Genomic DNA, 13,747 nt, shown 5'->3' with positions numbered 1-13,747 from the left:
AAGGCACTTTAGGTTAAGCAGTTAATGCATGTTTACATTTGAAACAACATATGATGTATTTTTATCTCATGAAAGCATTATGCACTTTACAACCATGAGATGCTAATGCTATAATAATTCATTAGTGGCATTTTATGATGCAATTCAGCCTATGGAATGCATCATACATTTTAGGTTATGCATTCCATTCATGTTTGCACTCCATGAAAGCATTATGCATAAGCCTCAGTGGTCTCAGTACGCATAAGTCAGAAGGAGGTCATCACAGTACGTGTCGCTACTAATTGTGGCCTTAAACAGGGATGCGTTTTTGGCGCTTCGGTTTTATGATCTATATGTTGCTCACATGGGTCATGCGACTAGTTCTGCTCGTAATTTTCCACCTAGTAGTGGCAGCACCCTCATTGCTTAGATGCAGACGATACTGTTCTGTTGGATTTCACTCTTATCAGTCTGCAACATTCTTTTAATGCACTTTTTTCCGACGCAATGAGAAATCAGCTCATAGTCAATACAGCCAAATCGAACCAATGGAGCATTAACTCTCGACCTTTAGGCACTGTAAAAATCGTCCTGCCAGAAACATTTATGGTGATTTTATTATTCACAAAATACCCAAAAAGTGGTTGGTATTAAAAAAGATACATCAGGAAAAGAGGTGGCCAGAATATTGAGGGCTTAGTAATGATTTATCGTGCTAGCATAGTTCCTGGAAACTCATATGGCTTGTCAGTACTCACTGAGTCTAAAATTAACTGGCTGTAAAGATTGGAGGGAATGCTATTGCGCTCCATATTAGGTACCCCTTGTACTGTTGCAGTTGAGGCTTTGAGGTGCAAACTTGGTCTTTCCTCGTTACGCTCCTCCTGGTCAGTGCAGCACTGCAATCTCTATCTTACCCACTCTGCTTCTATGGCTATAACAAAAATTCGTATGGTCCTATTAGTCAGCCAATACGAACAATCTAGTTTAAACCCTTTCCTGAGTGAATTACGTACCGCAGCTGTTAACCATTTTTCACAAATAGAAACCATGTTAGTGCAGTTAACTGATACTCCTAATACTGCAATGATATAAAATAAAATAGGGACATGGACATTTGTCTCTAACATAACTAAAGTCTCTATGAAAAAGATGCATGTGCCATTATCTCACACAATTGTGTTCAAAATGATGCACATTCAAAGATTTATCATCTATGTGCGATTTAATATTCTACCCACTTTAGACCCACTTTAAAACATACAGGTAGCGGGACCGGTTTTCCCCATAAAGACCGATTATGTAGCTTCTGCCAATTTTCGGTAGAAACTGCTTGACATCCAAAATGTACTCACATTTAATATTGAACTCATCGAGTTTGACCAGTTTTGGAGTAGCATTTACAATGCTGAGTCTCTTGGGATTACAGCTGCTGGATTTCATTTTTGGAAGGGGGCCTCGTCTAATCTTCTTTTAGCATCAGGCCCTTCTAAATAATAAGTGTGCACACGAACTTTTTAAATTTCCCTTTTAACCAACATCATTATTGCATGCTAGTATTTGGTATGTATGATTGACCTAATGTTATGCACATGGCACTTTGTAACCTCTCCTGCTATTTGTACTTAATTGACAGGTGATGGATTATTTTAGATTGTATTTGGTGTATGTACTATTTTATTGTTATATTGTAATGATTTTGGAAATGTTATTGGTATTTTATTGATGGATTTTGTGCAACATTTTTTAATACTGTGTATGATGCTATTTTTGATTGTATTATTAAATGAATTGCTTAAAGTTTGACTTATAACCAAATGCACAATAAAAAGAAAAAAAAACATTATGCACTTTACAACCGCGAGAGGCCATTGTTGCAACTGTTTAATGTGGCCGTTTATTTATGATGCATTTTAGCCCATGGAAGTACTTAGTATTTTGTGTTATGCATTTGGTGCCAGTCTGCATTTGGGACACTATGTGATGCACTTCAAGCCCGTAAGTGTGGTAGTTTACGTCACTGTTTATTGAAGCACTGTGCACTTGAGGTTTAAATAATTAATGTGAACCTTGGAATTATGATATCAGATGATGTATTTCTGGTCCATGGACATACTTTGAATTTTACAATCATAGTAGATTATTGCTACATAATGACGGTACTTCATTTTTCGGCATTTCTAGGCATTAGAAATATGACCTGCGCTGCATTGTTGAATTATGCTGTGTCTCTTGTGAGGGGTCAGAAATGAGCGACAGACACAAGGTTGCTGTATCTTTTAGTAAAGACATTTGTATAAAATAAAAATGTGCTGGAAAAACACCTCTCTAGCCCTATTCTAAAGAAGAACTTTCCTACCTAGAAACTAAAACTAAGGATCTGTCTGTGTCAGGATGTCAGTAACTGAAAAGCCGTCCTTGTGTCCAAAACAACCTATCCTGACCCTCACACTTATAAGCAAACACCAAAAGGTGTAAGGAAATGTCTTTAACTTGATGTTAGCGAAATTTTCAAAACCACCAAAAGTGTAAGAATTACTTCAACAAAAACGTTTCTCCAAAGTAACGACTGTTAGATCCATAAGGTGGTCCCCTTCCCCTTTCCCCGGATTCTTAAACAGAATGGCAAAATGTCTCTTTAGCTAAAGTGTCTTCAATGGACTCACAAAGGTCTTGTTCAACTAAAAAAGAACGTTCTGTTCAAGCAAAAAGTTCTGTGACAGACTTTTCGTAAAAGTTCCTGGTGTACTCACCTGCCAGAAATTCTCTTTAGGATTCTCAGATCACCTGGTGTACTCTCCTACCAGGAATCTTTGTACCATTTCAACTGCCTGGGATACTTAACTGCCAGGACTTATTAGGTGTTTACAGTTGTTCCTTGATATACCACAATAACATATACCATGTTGTGCTTGGTATAGCTATCTGTGGTATTGTTTTACTCAAATGTACTTGTTCAACCTTCTTCCCCACATTGGCATCTCATGCATCTGTATTTTATTGGGGTTTGCCTTTATACTTTGTCTTGTCTGCATTCAAACATTCTTCTTATTGAATCTTACCTTTGCACTTTGTCATGGCTGCATTCAAACAAACTTTGCCTTTGTACTTTGCCTTGATTGCATTCAAACAAACTTTACCTTTGTATATTTTCTGCATTAGCAATCTTGCACCATTCAGTCACTCGTTGACATGGTTATTGGAACACCATGAGGTCCCCAGCTGCTTTGGGGAGACTCACCGGTCTTTTCTGCTTCTCCAATGATGCTTGCGCTTCTGCATTATGGCTTTTTCTTCTGCCTTCCAGGTTGGAGTGTGCAGATGCTCCCCCAGCACCCTGCGTGGCTTCGCTGGCGCACGCAAGCCCTCCTTCTCGGCCCAGTATGAAGTCTGCTGCCTTGTCGGGCGAGTGAACCTCCAGGAGCTCCTTCAGTGCTCCAGGCGTCTCCAAGGACCTTGTTGCTCACTTGCAGCATTTCTCTCCCTGTCCTGGCGGCCTTCTCTGCTTCACCAGCTCTCAGTGTGCTTCGCTCTTAGGAGCCCCAGCGTGGATGGCAATGTCTCCTTCTGCACTGTTCGCTGCACCTCTCTCCGAGCACCTGTCACTTTGCACAAACTCCCTTGTTGTCATGGCTAGCAGGCTGGTAGTTGCGGCAAGCTGGGTGGAGGCTTGGCAGGCCTGGCATAGGCACACAAAGAACCCATAACAAATCCCTCCTTTCATTCCTTCTATTTTTCTTTAGTAACTTCCTGGTTACCACTTCCTTTTGCCAAACAGCAAGTGCATGATAACTCATGAGCTCTCTAGTGTTTGGGTGTGGCTGGCTATATAAGCCACACCCAAGATTCTTCCAGTGCTTCGTGTTGCTTACTGTGAGCTATATCAGCAACACACTTGCTGCGCTCTGGATCAGCCAGCATCGGCTTACCTGCTCCGGATCATCCTGTTTCTGCTTACCTGCTCTGGATCATCCTGCTTCTGCTTACCTGCTCCGGATCATCCTACTTCTGCTTACCCGCTCTGGACCATTCAGCTTCAGCTTACCTGGTTCTTACTCCACGCCGCAGCTGTCTCCAGTCAAGAGGGGACTTCTACACCGGCACCTGTAAGAACAAAGAAGAACAGCGTTAACACGCGCACATCAGTAACGCTGCGCATACTCGCCGAATCTTCTCGCGACGCTGGAATCCAGGTTAGTTGCACGAGCACACAAACCCTGTAAGAAAGAAGAGACATTATTAATTGCTCTTGCTCCAATAACACGGACAACTATTTCACTGCGCTCTCTCTCTCTACGCGGTGCATACTTACCAAAAGCCTCCGTGCATACTTACCTAACCACCAAGTCTCCAGTAGCGCTGAACCCGTACTCAAGGCGCTAATACCACATAATTTCTCCTGCAAGGGAAAGGGACAGACATTACCAGGCGTTACCTGAGTGGTTATGGGAGTTCAAGTCCATAACTTTCGTTGGGCTTTTAACTCCTTGATGGTTTTCCTCCCGGATTTCACAAAAAGGCACATCAAGAACAAAGGTGTTATATGTGTGTGATGGGTGTTTGGGTGAAAGGTGGAGGCCTGGCTAGAATGACAATAGACCATTAAGAACTTGGGTATCAGAGGGTCTTCTTCATTGGGAAGGGGAGAACATTGTGACTCCTCCAGTGAAGTTATAACATCTCCCCGGTAGTTGTCTCCTCCCATGTGATCCTCCCTTAGATAACCACCCCCATGGTCAGGATCAACCGCCGGGGAATCCGTAATGGCTCCATTGGATTCCTCACACTCTGCCCACAGGAGCGACAAGCTTACTAGCCACACAATGAATATTTGATGAATTATCAATATGCACGTGGTAAAGGATACGAAGAGAGATTTCAATAATGCTGCAACAGTACACTTGCATGATAATCTCTACACTTAATGATGTGTGGTAGTTATATAGTAAATATGTAACTTCACTGGGTGTACATGTATAAAGGAACAACCTCAAGATGGCTACTGGTGTAGAGAATGGGCTGTGTATATGTGAAACAACATTAGTAAGAGAAGAAGGACTTATTGACAGTCCATAACATTTCACATATACAATGGCCATGGACACGGATGATTTTAAACTCTCAAGAAGTCTGTTGGGTGAAACGCGTCAGTTGTTTAACTTTCACGCTGTTTGAATGCACAAATAAGTTAACGCCTATATGATAATGAAGAGATTAAATCCTGTGCTGTTTTTTGATGAGACGTGCAGTGTTCCATGGAGTGCGGGCCCATTTGGAAGGACTTCCTTGTTTCAAATGATATATATTTCTCTGTGGCATCATTTACTAGTCTGTCTACTAATATGTTTCGCAGTCTTCCCTGGACCCAAACCACATTAATCTTGCAAAACGCAGACAAGAAAAACCTTTTGTTAAAGTGATATTGTGGTTGCAAGGTAAAATCGAAAAAAACCAAGAAATTTGCCAGTTATGGTAAGCTGTGCAACCAGCACCCGCACCACCCCCATGCACTGCTAAGACTGACACTCAGGGCATCCAAGTTGGCATCACAAATGGTATCATTGATGACATCACTGATGACATCACATATCTTGGGAAGTTGGTTTTATTCACTGACATTAAGAAATTTACCCAGAGGGCTTGATCTGGTCATAATACAATGAAGACATGATGGACATAAGGTGCTGTATATGTAGACCTTACCCTTGTGATATATTCTGCAGTTAATTTCCTTAGGGTTTCGCCTGAGCTCATGGTGCACTTACTTGGAACAATAGGCAGGCCTGTCCTGAACGCTAGAGGTCACATCAATGGAATCCTCCAAATCCGAATAATCCCCCACCTCCTTCTCCTCACCTGAGTCCTCTGTAGACCACCCACTCCTCCTGTCTTTCTTCCATCGAAGGGTCTTCTTCTTTTTATAGAGAAATGGCCTCCCTCGGATGGAAGCCACTGTGTCGCCGTGTGGATAAATGGTGAACACAGGACCTCCTTCCGCGAGTGCCTGAACAAGAGGAAAAAAGCTGGTGGCTTGAATAAAACCTCTTGTTAGAATCAGAATAGAAGTACTGCAGATACTGACGTGAACCAATGGATCTTCCTGGAGTAAATGTGGAAACCAGGCCAGCGGAAAACGAAGGCTGAGACAGTCCGGGCTCGCGGAGTCCGAAACCGGAAAACCACGTAATGCAAAAGCAAAAGCAGGTAAGCAAACAATACTAAGAACAAGGAGGGATGAAGGGCAGAAGAACTGGAACAAGGAAAGAAAAGGAGAAGGACCGTAAGAAGACGGCGGGAAGGATGGAAAGAGGCAAAAGTAAATAGAAGAATACCAGAGGCATTGAAGGAACCATGGAGAAGCAAGGAGGAAGGAGCAGCAGAAGGTAAGGGAAAAAAAGACAGGCCGCAGTAAAGACGGCGGTGGAAGGCACACACAAGAAAATGGGCAGAAAGACTAGACCGTAACAGGGATGAGCGTTACGAATGTAACGGTAAAATCAATGGCGGCGTAAACGCCAGGCATGCCAGAAACGCCAGGATGGCAGGCGCGTTACAAGGCCCTAGTCAGAAAATACAATTTTTATACATGATGATGGTCTCTAATCTTAGTTTCATTTCCTGGTCATGGTATTTGCTTCCTACTTACTGGAGTGTACCTGTATGCGCCTCAGATTTGTATGCATTGATGCTCTACGTATACTATCCATATTAACACATGCGTGTAGTAATTCTTGTATTGTTAGCTATTGACCCAAGTTTAACATTAGTTATGCTTCTGATAGGCTTGGACTTATGATTCTACTGGCCAAACATACAAGATTAAGAATACTCTACTTCGATGGTTCATGCTGCAGCCATTGCCTATGTTTATGTATTATTAGATTGCTATAATAAAAACACTTGAGTAGAATGTTTGTTTCAATAAGTACATTTTGTGATGCATGGAGTAGTTCATGAGAGGCTTCCTGATCACCCTTCATATGTTGCTAGCAACACGCTAAGCAGAACCCCCTCTAAGGACTTTCCCTCAGGATTGTTACAGAGGAGTGATGTCATCAGTGATGCCATGTTTTTAATTAAGTGCATATGGTTGAAATCAACCTTTCACACTACACATTTAAAATACACACAATAATACACACATATAATTAAGCAATATGCCCTGAGCGGGCACATAGTTATAGTCTCTGAGGGGATGGCCCCGTCTAAGAGTCTCCACACGGCTGGAGGCTGCCATTGTCTCCCACCAGGGAAAAAGCAGGCTGAAGGTAAGTGGGGTGGGGAGGGCGAGGAGGTGGGAGGGAAGGGAATACAAAAAAACCCATACCTGAGTCCCTGGCAGGGGGCAAAGGCAGCTTCTCAGCCGTGGGGAGACTGGGAGCAGGGATGGCCCCACTTCGAGCCTCCTCATTGGCTGAGGGGCTGCCACGCCCCCCGCCGTGGAAAAGGTGGCTGGAATCCCAGCCGAGAATCGAGGGATTCTTGGCCGGGTAAAGCCCAGGCGAGGGCCAATCAGAATGATTGTTTCATTCTGATTGTACCCTCGCCGGGTACTAATACAAGTTATTCCATTATCAATTAAGTTGGATCCATTTCATTGATTAAATCTCTAAATCTCGCTCATCCCTAGGTAAACCCCTCCAAGCACCAGTATTGCCCAATACAGGTAAGATATCAAATCTTAAGTACCATATGGAACATATCAACACTGGTGATCGGAATTTGGTTAGATAACTGCTTGCCATCTCTGTAGTACATATTTTCGTCGTTCAGCTAGGTGGAATAAGGATTGTATACGATCAGAATATCTAGATTTTTTCTCAAACCCTGACTGATCAAAATCGACAACAGTCTCAGGCACACCACACAGTCCTATGCCTTTAAAGTGGTTAAGCACCACAATCTCCATATCTTTGAACCAAATGCTCCTCGTTCTCCTATGCGATTGTCCCAATGTGAGGCTCAGGAGAGAAGTCTTATCTGAGTCCTTACATCTGATTTTTCCTAGTTCCAGTCTGATCGCTTCTACGGGTGCCGCACCCGTTAACGCAAGTAATGATCGAAGAATTTTGGCTTCCAGACTCGTTAGCAAAGAAACCGCTTTTGCTGGTAGGAATTCAATGGGATACAGGATACCAGGTATTATAGAGGTCCTGTAGGCCCTGATCTTAGCCTCAATAGAACGACCACCTAGACTATCAATAACACTCCTAATGGACAACAATTTCAGCCAAATAAGTAAAAGAAGCCTTTGCTCTAATACTCATTCCCAGATACTTATATACTCCTTTATCTGCTCTATGCAGGAAGGACCCAGTCTCCAAATGGCCACCGGGCTACTATAAGCTCTTTTCTCAATAGTCATGACCTTGGTCTTTTCAGCATTGACCTGGAGGCAGTTTACATCAGCATATTTGCGTAAAGCGTCAAGAGAATGTTGCAATCCTACTGCTGTGCGATCGAATATCATTATATCGTTCGCGTAGGTAAGGCAGTAAATATCCTCACTGCTAAAACGACGGAGACAATTATGAATAGATTTTAACGTTGGAAAAAAATCTGAAACATATAAATTGTAAAGCACGGGGGAGTGAATGCACCTCTGCTTTAGGCCTCTATTAATAGGAAAGGGCCCAGTGAAATGTCCCTCTTGCGAATGTCGTACCCTGACATATCAGTTACTATATAGCAATTTGAGGAACTATGAAATGGATGACTCTATGCCCCAACTCCTCGATTTGTCCCAAAGTTCGGGTCGGTTAACGCAGTCAAACGCAGAACTATAATCTGCAAAACAGTATAAAGTACAGACTCTGGGTCCTGAAACGTATCCAAAATAGAGTCTGATGTGCTAAACCTTTTCCTAAAACCAGTCTGGACCATGTTCAGCAGGCCTTTGTTTTCTGTCGTGGCAGATAGCAACTTCAAAAGCAACTTCGATAAACTCTTTGAGCTGCTGTCGAGCATCGCTAAAAGCCTGTAATTTGCCTGCAACTGGCGAGGTCCTTTCCTGTGAACAGGGATCAGAATTGACTGTTGGCAAGATCATGGTATGCTGCCAGTCTCACATACATGTAAAAATAAAGATTGTAATATTAAAGTCCAATACCCGGCACATTCTTAATAATGACACTGCACAAGCCATCTTGTCCAAATGCTCTAGAATGTTTGGTCTTATTTATGATCTCCACCACATCTGCACCTTTAACAAGGTGCCATACAGCCGAGCCAATCATAGGCTTGTGTCGTGTCCGTTCCGGGGTCTCTCGCCTATCCCAATATGTCTATTAAATGAAAGAAGCCCATGCTGCTTCAGCAATGCCACATATTTCCACAGCCGTTGAGCCCGCTCTGTATGTGCGAATCATGTGCCAGAACTGTTTTCTGTTCCCCTTTTTTATCAGCCGTTTTATAAATTTCCAGCCGGCACTGGCTTAGTTAAAACGATAATTACATAACTGCCTTTTATATTGTGAGTTCATTTTGGCCATTTATTCTTTCTTTACCGCTTCATGTGTTGTATGGCTTCTCTTTAGTCTCTGCAATGCCACTTTTAGCTCCTTTTTCTTCATTGATATACCCATATGATATAAATTCCTAGGCTTGCCAAAGCGTTTGTGACTAACTATGTAGCTCGGGGTAGGTGGCCCATACCATTTTACAGGCCTATCCAAATCACGGTAACAAATCCTCAACAGGTCCACAGCAGAATTGCTCATGGTTACCAATTTAGCATTGAAGTTATCAATATTTACGGTAGTGCAGTGCAACCTGTTTCTCTGTAGATTGACAGTTGGGTTACATGCTAATTTTCCCTGGGCCTTAAGTGGAACCACCTGCAGTTCAAGTTCAAGCATTGCCTGATCACTCGTACTAACTGGAGTTAGAGTAAGTTCTAACAAACGGTCTAATATAGCAGTGCTGACAAATATGAAATCTATATACCCGCTATATAATCCATTTGACCAAATACATTGAGCTTCTTTATTGCTAGAATTTAGCCATTGCAAATCAAACTCCGCCAACGCCTCCCACCATTCTTTACTGTCAGTGATAGTTTTAGCTTTTGCTTGCCCCTTATGTGACCTGGTTGTGTTACCTCCGCAATCAACATTACAATCCCTAGTCACTATAATCCCATCCTTGGGGTTGTGAGAGTGCCATATTCTAAGTGTGTCGATCAAGCTGTCTTTAAGTGCAGACGTTATATTCCCACACAGAGGGTAATATAGTGTAATGACTAACGTATTCCCGTTCCCAAAAGGAGATTTGGCCAATGCAGCCACCCGTCGGGCGTCCTACCTTTGGGACTGGGGCTAAACAAAATATTAGGGAACAACCATCCAGGTCACAAGAAGTAGTCAGCCAAGTCTCCTGCAAAAACAACACATGTACATTCATTAATTTGTCTAAAACATAGTTATTATTCAGGAAAGGAGCAGTGCATTCATGTCAATGTGTCATTTGTGTCATGCTTGATCAAGACCCTGGGATCCAATGAGGCTCCTGCTTTTGTTCATACTTCTTGGCTACTGGTCCCAAAATATCGTTTAGCTGGTTCTTGGGCCATTGGCTAAAGTTTTTGTCCAATTGATGTGAGGGTCGAAATACAAAAACTTCAAAGCCCAGGTCCAGAAATGCCTTAACATGTTTGGAGATGCGCTCCGCTACGGTGGGAGATACAAAGGATGCTAATATCCAATTTGTAACACTGAACACCGGAGGTAACTCCAACCCTTCTATGTCTTTCGATGTGATTATGCACAAATCCGGGATAAGATTAAATAAATCAAGTAACTATGTCCAATTAAGGAACAAGCTGACATCAGAGGGGTTTCTCTCTATGAACTTGATATGTTTCGAATTTGCAAACCACGCTGAATCAGGAGGGAGAGGCAAATGTTCTTCCCTAGTAGTTTGACGAGCTTCCACGTGATTAAGCCAATATTCATGACTATATTTGGCAACAGAACACAGTTCCAATGCTTGCAAGGATTTGGTACTGCTAACTTTGTTTAAAGATTGATTAATCAGCGACAGGCGCTGTTCCACAAGCTGTGTACCATTACATAGCCGCTGCCTGTTCAAAGATTCCGGCCTGTTAGCATCCTGGTTAGCAATTAAAGTTGTCCCCGGCTTTTTAGGGAGAATCGAAAAAGTGCTTTGTGCTCATTGTTCACAGACATTACTCTAGATTCCAAAATAGTAGATCCCATTCCGTTTCCAGAAATGGGGGATCTGTGTGTGTCTAACCATTTGTCTAGAGGAGGACCCTGTAGCAAAACTTGTCCGACCAAGCCATCTCCCAATTTGTTAGTGAAGGTGTAATATCCACCATCGGGGGGTGGCTCCCTCCTAAATGGTTGGTCCAACCCCAGTTTCGTGGTAGAAGTTATTTTATTAAATGCTGCTCGTGTAAGTGGCCATATCAGTCTTTGACGCTGGTGTCTTTTCTTCTTTGGTTTTAGACACGACAGCAGGCTTTTAAGCATTGAACGTTCTGTGCACAGTGCTTCCAAGTCATGCTCCTCTGGGTCTGCGATGATATTTACTGCACTCTCTTGATGCCTAACTGTGTCTGTAGTCCTTTGCTCACCAATCTCTCATTATGTGAGCTAGTTTCCAGAATAATATGGACCGTTTTAGCTAAAATCTTTTTAATGTCTGACTGCTCAGCCCCGAGTTCGTGCACAGATGAAAGACGGCTTCAAATTTGGATTCCATGAAGTTCATTGCGGCTATAGCGTTCAGTAACTCCTTTGTAGAAACAAAAGAGGAATTAGAACTGCGTATTAGCACCTCCTCTTCCGAGTCACTATCACTAGAAGAGGACTCGAAGGGAGAAACACGTTTTTCAAGCTCTGGAGATGCCGAGAGATTTGTGCCAATGATATTATAACTTGAATTAATCAGCCCCAATGAATTTCATTTTAGATTCAAACAGAGGTTTAATAGCGAGCCTTTATTATCTATGGTAGGGGAAGTGCAGAGCATATTAGTATTGGGAGGAGAGTTTGTGTCAATGAGATGTATTTCCTCAACTATCACTGCAGAGGTGTTGCCTGTATTCCCTCCCCAGTTGCGGCTACCTTTTTCTCCACATAGCCAATAACTTTCGGTTGGGAGCCATTTCCCCATTTCCCCGGTGACCTTATCCCTTTTATCTTGTTTTGTGCATGGAAAAAGGTTTTTATCTTGCATACTGTGAGCGTGCTTGTTTCCCCATCTGATTAACCAGACTTCGTAGCCCATAGCGATGCTGCTTGTATGTTTTCATAGACAGTGGCAGGACGAATAATTACAGTCAGGAGGATGGGTGGTAGAGGCAGTTTTCCAGTTGCAACATATATTTCTGGGAGGCCTGAAGAAAAAAAAAGAGCGTACATGTGTTGTTTGTGCAGTTTTATGTCCGAATGATCCAGGACCGTTCAAAGGATGGTGGTCTCCTGCTTACTGCTAATCTGCCAATCTGCACTAAGCCAAGTACTTGCCAAATGCGGGTGCGCAAATTCGCACGTTCAGTCCACTTATACTGCTTCCTGTCAAGAGGGCTGGTCTTCTTCCACACTGGCCAATAGGATGAATGAGTGTCGTAGTTAGCATATTTTTGCTTGTATTCAGTGTATATCGAGCGGCCCAACGCTGCCAATCTGCACTCAGCCAAGCACTCACCAAATGCGCACCATTTGTGAGGTAATCTTTGATGTGATGGGTGTTACTCTTAGCAGTGCATGGCTGTGGTGTGAGTTATGGCTGTAGAGCTTACCATAACTGGCAAATTTCTTTGGTTTTTTGGTTTTACTTTGCAACAATAACGTCCCTTTAACAACGTTTTTTCACAGAGTATTTATGCTTTTTTATTAGTGAAAATGTTTCATCATGTTTCAGCATTGCATATAAGTTACTAACAATTCCTCTTTTAACATATATGAAAGGACTATAAACCTCCTTTAACAATTGCCAAGGGCATGAGGCTCAACCAGGATCGCAGCCCCTCTGAACCCCCCTTGTTCTCCACTGCACCTAGCCTGCATCCTGGTCCAGTGTCTGCTATACCATCATAGTGTGTCTGCTTGCAGCCATGACCAGCGTCCACAATCCATGGGGCATGGGCTTTGGCCATGCTGCAGGCCCCAATAAGAAAATTAGAGAAGACATTGTCCTTGCCGGGGGCCAGGCCCACTGCCCAGGCACCAAAGTTATATCACTATTTTGAGTATCTACATTTTGACAGTTTTCAAAAGAAAAAACACAGAACAGATTTGCAAAGCATACTTTCAGGTCCATGCTGATTTTAAACCTGTCCAGCACTTTGGGCTGTAGCCACAAGCAGGCTTTTTTTCACATTCAAGCCTATTGTGATTTCGAAAATGTTACCACATAGCCGGTCCCTGTTTGCCATGCCCACTTAACCCTATTGCAGGTCTTTGGTGGCCAGATTGGCCATGCCCCCGACAATCAGGGGTGGACTGGCCTATAGGGGACTCTGGAGATTTCCCGGTGGGCCTCTGCACCCTGGGCCTAATTTCTGTGGTATTTTCAAATTTTCTCATAGGAAAAGCATTGGGCTTGCTGAAAATGTGTCATATGGGGCCACTTTGAACTTTATTTCCAGGGCCTCTTTTGGTTCCCAGTACTTATTTCCAGGGCCTTTTTTAGTTCCCAGTCCAGCCCTGCCGACAATATGGACAGCGTCCATGGTCACAGGCACCAAAGTTATATCACTATTTCTTGCAGCTGTCTTTGTGGGGGGGCCATGCCCACT

The 13,747-nt window shown here is 43.0% G+C and overlaps 1 protein-coding gene across 2 annotated transcripts in view; it reads left to right on the top strand.

Annotated features, from left to right (window-relative positions):
* Positions 1–13,747, top strand: part of GDPD3 (glycerophosphodiester phosphodiesterase domain containing 3) — a 325,797-nt gene that overhangs the window by 64,152 nt on the left and 247,898 nt on the right. Inside the window, exon 1 of one of the 2 annotated variants that reach the window (XM_069652043.1) lies at positions 4,071–4,175. The exons of the other annotated variant lie outside the window; for it this stretch is intronic. The gene's annotated coding sequence lies outside the window, so the exon portion shown is untranslated. Of the gene's footprint in view, positions 1–4,070; positions 4,176–13,747 lie in introns of those variants that run through there. 2 annotated transcript variants of the gene reach the window in all.

This window comes from Ambystoma mexicanum, chromosome 3p (assembly GCF_040938575.1).
Source record: "Ambystoma mexicanum isolate Mex_15411 chromosome 3p, UKY_AmexF1_1, whole genome shotgun sequence".
NCBI lineage: Eukaryota > Metazoa > Chordata > Amphibia > Caudata > Ambystomatidae > Ambystoma > Ambystoma mexicanum.
The sequence above is the reverse complement of the archived record's forward strand: the minus strand, read 5'-3'. Positions and strand labels throughout refer to the sequence as shown.